The sequence below is a fragment of the Cebus imitator genome, unplaced genomic scaffold (assembly GCF_001604975.1).
Source record: "Cebus imitator isolate Cc_AM_T3 unplaced genomic scaffold, Cebus_imitator-1.0 Scaffold92, whole genome shotgun sequence".
Taxonomy (NCBI): Eukaryota; Metazoa; Chordata; class Mammalia; order Primates; family Cebidae; genus Cebus; species Cebus imitator.
This window is the reverse complement of record NW_016107407.1, coordinates 2,028,797-2,037,606: the sequence shown is the minus strand read 5'-3', so window position 1 is coordinate 2,037,606 and position 8,810 is coordinate 2,028,797.

Sequence of the window (8,810 nt, the reverse complement as noted above, 5' to 3'; positions counted from 1 at the left end):
TTCTATACTCCGAGTCCATTCAGAGTCTAGCCTCCTGCAGCCCCAAATGCAGGGTTTTTTGTTTTGTTTTGTTTTTGAGACAGAGTCTTGCTCTGTTGCCAGGCCGGAGTGCAGTGGCACAATCTCGACTCACTGCAACCTCCACCTCCCGAGTTCAAGCAATTCTCCTGCCTCAGCCTCTTGAGTAGCTGGGACTACAGGCACCTGCAACCACTCCCAGCTAATTTTTGTATTTATAGTAGAGACGGGGTTTCACCATGTTGGCCAGGATGGTCTTGATCTCTTGACCTCGTGATCTGCCCACCTCGGCCTCCAAAAAGTGCTGTGACTACAGGCGTAGCCACTGCGCCCGGCCGTAACGCAGGGTTTTTAAACACTTTTGAAGTCTGATGAAGCTTGTAGATCCCATCTCAGAAAATGTTTTCAAGTATGAAAACGAAAAGCATAGAATTACAAAATAAACCAAGCACATGGAAATACATTTGTTTGGCAGACACATCTCACAACAGTAACTTAAAAGCACATCCTGAGATGACCCTATGGTCCAACACAGAGATTCGTTCCCTCTCTGTGAAGGACAACCAAACCCCTGGCCCATCCCTTAAAATGCAGGCTGTAGAGGGAATCGAGGCTCTTTGTTTTGGGTTAGATGAGGGTCTGGAGGTGGAGGTTGTTAGGGAGGGCGCTAGGTGAAAATGCATTATAAGCTGCTTGCTTTGTATAAACAGCACTGTTCTCCTGTCCACCCTGCTGCCTCTGCGCTTCCCTGGATGTAAGTTCTCTCGTAAACCGCCTGTCTTGTTTGGCCCTGGGTCACTTCTTTGACCTCTCAACCATGGTGCCATTCCTACTGAAGTCAATAGGGGTCCAGAAGGACAACATTTATCAAAATATTTGAGTTGTTATGTAATGCTTATTTTCCTTTTTTATTTTTATTTTTTATTTTTTGTGAGACGGTGTTTTCCTCTTGTTGCCCAGCCTGAGTGCAGTGGTGTGACCTTGGCTCACCGCAACCTCTGCCTCCAGGTTGAAAGAATTCTCCTGCCTCAGCCTCCCGAGTAGCTGGAATTACAGGCATGTGCCACCATGCTAATTTGGTATTTTTAGTAGAGACAGGGTTTTCCCATGTTGGTTAGGCCGATCTCAAACTCCTGACCTCAACTGATCCGCCTGCCTTGGCCTTCCAAAGTGCTGGGATTATAGGCGTGAGCCACCGCACTGGCTTTGTTATTTTTTTTTTGAGATGGAGTCTTGCTGTTTCACTCAGGCTGGAGTGGTGCCATTTTGGCTCACTGCAACCTCCACCTCTCGGGTTCAAACAACTCTCCTGCCTCAGCCTCCCTAGTAGCTGAGATTACAGGTGTGCACCACCGCTCCCCGCTAATTTTTTTGTGTTTTTAGTAGAGATGGGCTTTACCATGTTGGCCAAGCTGGTCTCGAACTCTTAACCTCAGGTGATCCACCTGCCTCGGCCTCCCCAAGTGCTGGGATTACAGGCTTGAGCCACCATGCCTGGCCAACAATTAAGTTTCAACATGTGAATTCTGAGGGACACATTCACACCATAGCACTTCCCAAGCACTCTTGAACCCCAGTGAAAAAACTCTGAGTCTAAAGACTTTTCTCTACTCCCTGCTGTATCACCTTTGCCCAAGGCCATGAATATGGCTGATTGAATGGGGAAAGGCCTATGAGATAGAAGGAAATTCCAGAAACAAAATTCTGTGCTGCCTCAGTTGGGAGAATAAACTCTCAGCTCCCCAGGGTGCTGAGCAGACACCTTCACACCCAAAAGTGGAGGAACCTCTGTCTCTTTGCTCCCATCACTGGTGCTAGCAGAATTTCTTGCCTTAAATACTCAGCTGTTAGAATCAGAAGTCAGCTGGGCGTGGTGGCTTGCACGTGTAATCCCAGCACTTTGGGAGGCCAAGGCAGGAGGATTGCTTGAGTCCAGGAGTTTGAGACCAGCCTGGGTACAAGTTGAAACCCTGACCCTACAAAAAATAGAAAAAATTAGCTGGGTATGGTGGTGTGCGCCTGTAGTCCCAGCTACTCGGAGGCTGAGGTGGGAGCACCGCTTGGGCCAAGGAGCTCAAGGCTGCAGTGAGCTGTGACCCCATGACTGCATTCCAGCCTGGGTGACAGAGCAAGATCCTGTCCCAAAAAAGAAAAGAAAAGAATCAGAAATTAACACAGGATGTCTAAATGTGATGAATTAAAAAATAGCAGAATAAGTTAACTCTTTAGAAATATTAGATTAAAAGTTGGTTAGTATATTAGTAAAGTTAGTAAATACTAGAAGAAAGAGCTAGAAACACTGAAATATTTGCCCAGGCTGGCGGAGGGTGGTCTCAAACTCTTGACTTTTTACAGGCCCTCTATAGTCTGAATTTTTGTTTCTCTCCAAACGTTATAATTTAACCCCCAATGTAGCAGTATTGAGAGGTGAGGCCTTTAAGAGATGACTGGATTGTGAGGGCTCTACCCTTATGAATGGATTAATCCAGGTATGAATGAATGGTTAAGGGATGAATGGGCTCTTGGTTATCAGTGGGGTGGGACTGGTGGCTTTACAAGAAGAGGGGGAGACCCCTGAGTGTGGCATGTCAGGAAGCCCAGCCCCTCGCCATGTGATGCCTGGCACCACCCTGGGCCTCGGTAGAGGCCTCACCAGCAAGAAAGCTCTCACCTTCCCCAACCTGGGGCTTTCAGCCTCCATAGCTGTAAAGACATACATTTCTTTTCTTTATAAACTACCCAGTTTCAGGTAGTCTGTTATAAGAAACAGGAAATGGACTAAGGAGACAGGGATACGGCAGCTCTGCAGCCAGAGTGAGGGTGGCCTGGGGGTGGATGGGGACTGCAGTGAACGCCCGGGCTGTGGCCACAGTTGGGGGTAGTTTTGTTTTATGTTTTTGTGGGATTGATTTGAGACAGGGTCTCATTCTGTCACTCGGGAAGTGCAGTGGTGCAATCACAGCTCACCGCAGCCTTGAACTCCTGGCCTCAAGGGATCCTCCCACCTCAGTCTCCTGAGTATCTGGGACCACGGGGGCTTGCCATCATTTCCAAGTAGTTTTTAATTTCTTTTTTTTTTTTTTTTTTTTTTACATAGGGTCTTGCGGCATTGCCCAGGCTTAGTGTTAGGCCCTGAGAGTTCGGGGCGTTTGAGTGGAATAGGAGGATGGAGCAGGAGGAGCAAAGGAAGTCAAGCTAAAATGAAGAGAGGAGAAAGGTAAGAGGCCGAGAAAGGGAGAAGAGTAACGGAGCAGTGGAGACAGCAACGATGAAATGAAAAGTCACGTCCGTAGATGTAGAATGTTTATGGTTTTACTGTAAAAGGATAACAAATGTATTCGAGAATTTGTTTTCATGTTGGTGATGATAAGAACTGGCAAATATCCCTCTACGGGAACTTAACCTAGGATCCCTTTTATAGGGTCTTGTATGGGTTGAAAATTTAGGGAAACAAATGAATTTGGAGAGATTTTGCTGGCACTCAGAAGTGATTTTAGAGCGGGGCGCGGTGGCTCAAGCCTGTAATCCCAGCACTTTGGGAGGCCGAGGCGGGCAGATCACGAGGTCAAGAGATTGATACCATCCTGGCCAACATGGTGAAACCCCGTCTCTACTAAAAATACAAAAAAATTAGCTGGGTATGGTGGCGTGCGCCTGTAGTTCCAGCTACCCGGGAGGCTGAGGCAGGAGAATTGCTTGAACCCAGGAGGCGGAGGTTACAGTAAGCCGAGATGGTACCACTGCACTCCAGTCTGGTGCCTGGCACCTGGCAACAGAGCGGGACTCTGTCTTAAAAAAAAAAAGAAGTGATTTTAGCTACCAATTTTGTTCTCATAACCTCTTTGGTAGTGAGAGGCCTGGATAGAAATTAGGTATGGCTGAACTTCTGGGTCCTATCAAGAAAAAGTATCCTGGACGGAAGCGATGGCTCACGCCTGTAATCCCAGCATTTCAGGAGGCCAAGGCGGGTGTATCATTCCAGTCCAGGAGTTCGAGACCAGCCTGAGCAACATGGCCAAAGATTGTCACTATTAAAAAAAAAAAAAAAAGCAAGTGTCCCCAGGCCAAAAAACGGGTCTCAGTAGCTCCTTGTGGGCACAGAGGCAGTTCCTGAGTAGGCAGGGGCTGGAGGTGGGACTCAATGCCTCACTTGAACCAACAAACTGTCCAGAAAGAGAGTCCTCCCCCATCTTTCTCTTGCACACTACTGACTCCTGAAAAATAACTTTGTTTTGTCCTGTATTTATAAAACCCATAAAATAAGAGCAAGGATGGTAAAACTTAACAACATCAAATAATCCTACAACAATAGATATTTAGCCCAGGAGTCCTTTATTTTATTTTAGTTTATTTTTTATAATTAAAACAGAGTCTTGCTCTGTCACCCAGACTGGAGTGCCGTGGTGCGATTACAGTTTCCTGCAGCCGTGACATCCTGGGCTCCAGCAATCCTCCCATCTTAGCCTCCTTATGGACCTACAGGCACATGCCACCATCCCCAACTGATTTCCCTTATTTTCTGTAGAAATGGGGTCTCACTATGTTGTCCAGGCTGGTCTCCAACTCCTGGGCCCAAGCAATCTTCCCACCTCGTCCTGCCAAAGTGTTTGGGATTACAGGCATGAGCTATAGCTCCTAGCAGGAATCTTTTTTTTTTTTTTTTTTTTTTTTTTTTTTGAGACAGTCTCCAGCTCTGCCCAGGCTGGAGTGCAGTGGCACAATCGCAGCTCACTCACTGCAACCTCTGCCTCCAGGGTTCAAGTGATTCTCCTGCCTCAGTCTCCCAAGTAGCTGAGACTACAGACACACACCACCATGCCTGGCTAATTTTTTGTATTTTTAGTAGAGACAGTGTTTCATCATGTTGGCCAGGCTGGTCTTGAACTCCTGACCTCAAGTGATCTGCCTGCTTCGGCCTCCCAAAGTGCTGGTATTAGAGACGTGAGCCATTGCACCCAGCCCAGAATCTATTTTTCATTGCCGCAATGATCCACTTATTAACATGTATCTGTATTTCCTGAAAATACAGATGACTGGGGATGAGGAATATGGATCAAAATTTTAATTTCCTGTCTATGCATAGAGTAGGTTAAAATAAAAAAAAGGTAGATCGTGCAATGATTTGGAAATATTTGTTCCTAGAAAACTACCATATGTCTGGCTGAATCGTATTTTGCTTCATTGTTGAGGTCACCCATATTTCCAATAATTAGTTTGCCCTCTCTTCTCTGGGCGGCATCCTCTGGGGTATTCGTGACAGTCCTTGGACATATTAAGCAATGCCACATTGAATTCCTAATGCAAAACAAAAGAAAGAGAAGAAGAAATAGTAGGCAATATGAGAGTGAAAAGCAACCACCATTTGCATTACGTATATTATTTATCATGTGGGTAGGGTATTATTTATCCTGCAGGGTAGATATTCATCTCTTTGGTTTCTATCTGAACAAACTCAAATTCAAGCAATTAAGCAACGCTCCCAATCTCACCCAGTCTAAGCTCAACTCTTTCCACTGTAGTCCCGTGCAGATATTTAGGCGGAGAGGAAACTGCTCCACTAGGGAGACCTAAAACAGGCTTGCCATTTGTTTTCCTTCTGGCAACAGGAAAAAGAAAATCTGTCCAGGTTTCCAAATCTATCCTCTGAATGGGTCTGTGCAAACATCAGGACCTAAAATAGATCTTCCGTTAGATAGCGTAAAGTGGGGGACAGGAGGAAGAAGCCCGCCAGCCATATAAAATAATACTGCCCTCTGTTCCAGGAACATGGCCTATATCATGTCATCTCCATCAAAGCAGGCTTTATGATGTTCATTTTCCAAATAAGGAAATGAGAACATTAATTAATTTCCCTAAGGTCACAGAGCTCTGAGTGACTGAACTGGATTGGAAGCCCCTCTATGTGAGGCCAAGGTTTGGGCTGTTTTTCCCTCAATTGCAGTGTGCCTGTGTGAGCGTGCATACATGTGCATGTGTGTGTGTGTGCACTTGTGTGCAAATGCATGTATGGTTTCCAATTTTATGAGTGTGGAAACTTTCTGTATCAAGTCAGGTTATACCCATCTGTCAGAGTAAGACAGGAGTAAAAATTGAATTAAATTAAAAGTAGGGGTCGGGCGCGGTGGCTTATGCCTGTAATCCCAGCACTTTGGGAGGCCAAGGCGGGCAGGTCATCAGGTCAGGAGTTCGAGACCAGCCTGGCCAACATAGTGAAACCCTGCCTCTACTAAAAATACAAAAAAATTAGCCAGGTGTGGTGACAGCCACCTATAATCCCAGCTACTCAGGAGGCTGAGGCAGGAGAATCGCTTGAACCCGGGAGGTGGAGGTTGCAGTGAGCCGAGAACGTGCCACTGAACTCCAGGCCAGGCCACAGTGATCACACCATTGCACTCCAGCCTGGCAACAGTGCAAGACTCCATCTAAAAAAAAAAAATGTAGAACTACTATACAGGAGACCGAATTCTCAGCACCAAATCTCAGGCCCAACACAGGCGCATCCCATCTACCACCGCTCACTCTGAGGCAGCCCAAAAAACCTGAGTTCATCAGGACAAACCCTGGGACGCAGAGCACAGAACTCTAACCCAGGCTGGCAGAAATGACTCCTCCGCCGATCCCCACAGCAAGGAGCCACTGCCCTCGCCCCCACTTGCATTAACTAACTTTTTCAAAAGTGAATCAGAGTTTCAGATGGAGCTCCATAAAACCGCGGGCCACTCTGAGACTGCAAATTGCTAGCAGATGTCTTTTTGGTTTGAGTACAGTTACATTCCTGCCAAGCATAAAAATGAGAGGTTAAGAGAACAGATCATTTTATTATCACATAAGGAAAGCCGGCCAATTAAGCCTTCATGTTTTTCAGTTATATGTGGCATGGATTTTGAAATCTCCTGGCAAAGGACCACATCTTTGATAACTAAAAAAGGCCTTGTCTCTTCAAGGTGAAATCCTTTGCATCCAAATTTTATTCATTTGAAAATACAAAATAGGGTGTGTGTGTTTCTTTCTTTCCTTTTTTTTTTTTTTTTTTTTTTTTTTTTTTTTTTTTTTTTTTGAGACAGAGTCTCACTCTGCTGCCCAGGCTGGAGTGCAGTGGCTCGATCTCTGCTCACTGCAACCTCTACCTCCCGAGTTCAAGCGATTCCCTTGCCTCGGCCTCCTGAGAATAGCTGGGATTACAGGCACCCACCACCATGCCCGGCTAATTTTTGTATGTTTAGTAGAGACAGGGTTTCACCGTGTCGGCCAGGCTGATCTCAAATTCCCAACCTCAGGTGACCCGCCCCCCCACCCAGCCTCCCAAAGTGCTGGGATTGCAGGGAGAGCCACCACACCAGACCAAGGGTGTGTGTTACATTTATTACCTATCAGGGCAGAGCGATTTTCTTTTAAGCTTTGTTTAAACATACTACAAGCCACCCTAACATACTTTATTGCTAAAATTTCATCAGAGCCTGAACCATTTTCTTATTTGTTCTTGTTCTATAATCATATGTAACAAATTATAAGATTTCAGCTGAAAGGAGATGTGTGTGTATATATGTATATGCTATAATTTTTCTTTTTGTGGGTAGTGGGTGGGGCTTCACAGTACATATTTTTACTTATCAGGCAAAGAGTGTGGTTGTCACAAAATTTCCATTTTAAGAGTACTTACTAGTCTGGTTAAACACTTGTAAAAATGTTAATGATCAATAACCTTTTAAATCAAACAGCTGAGTTTGACTAGGGGTGAGCTTAATTTAGCAATTAGCCTGGCCAAATTGTCTGTTATTATATAAAAGAAAAGTTTATAATAAAGAACATGCCTCGGTATAATAACTTTTGCCAGGCACAGTAAATCAAAAACCATACATCTGCTGAGTCAGCTGTAACTGCAGGGATGGCAGCTAAAATGTCTCTGACTTACAGTGCAATTCGTATCTCCATGTTTAACATTAAACCTAAAGATAAACACTGCAAGTTCAAGAATACCAGTGGAGTTATATTTTCTCAGTGCAGTACAAGTGCATGAATCTGCTAGCCTCTTTGTAGTAGAGACTGTGAAGCTCATGGGGGAAAATATTGGCCGGATTTCTGACTAGTGAATTCAGCCAGAAACTAGCAGCCCTCATAACACTTGTTTTTCTTTGTCGGCACATGGCCCTGAGCCACAAAAAATTGCAGAGCAGCCTGGGAACGGCTACAAATGAACTCTCCTGCCCTGCCCCCGCCAACCCCATGACTTTTTAATCCCAAAGTTGTGGGTGTTTTGATGCCCCTCTGGTCTTAATCATACAGCCCTTCGTCACTCAGAGCTGAATCTCTTAGATGAAGTGGTTTTCGTTTTTGTTTGTTTGTTTGTTCTGAGACAGTTTCACTTGTCACCTAGGCTGGAGTGCAGTGGCGTGATCTCGGCTCACTGCAACCTCTGCCTCCTGGGTTCAAGTGATTCTCCTGCCTCAGCCTCCTGAATAGCTGGGATTGCAGGTGCCTGCCACCACCCCCAGCTAATTTTTGTATTTTTAGTAGAGACAGGGTTTCACCATGTTGCAGTTTGTACGTGTGAGTGTGCACTTGTGTGCATATGCATGTACGATTTCCAACTTTATCAGTTTGGAAACTTTCTGTATCAAGTCAGAATAATGGCATGTTGCATTTGTTGTCAACCGTGTTGGCCAGGCTGGTCTCGAACTTCTGACCTCAAGTGATCCGCCCACCTCAGCCTCCCAAAGTGCTGGGATTATAGGCATGAGCCACCGTGCCCAGCCGATGAAGTGGTTTTCTGGCCACCCCCCCTTTTTTTTTTT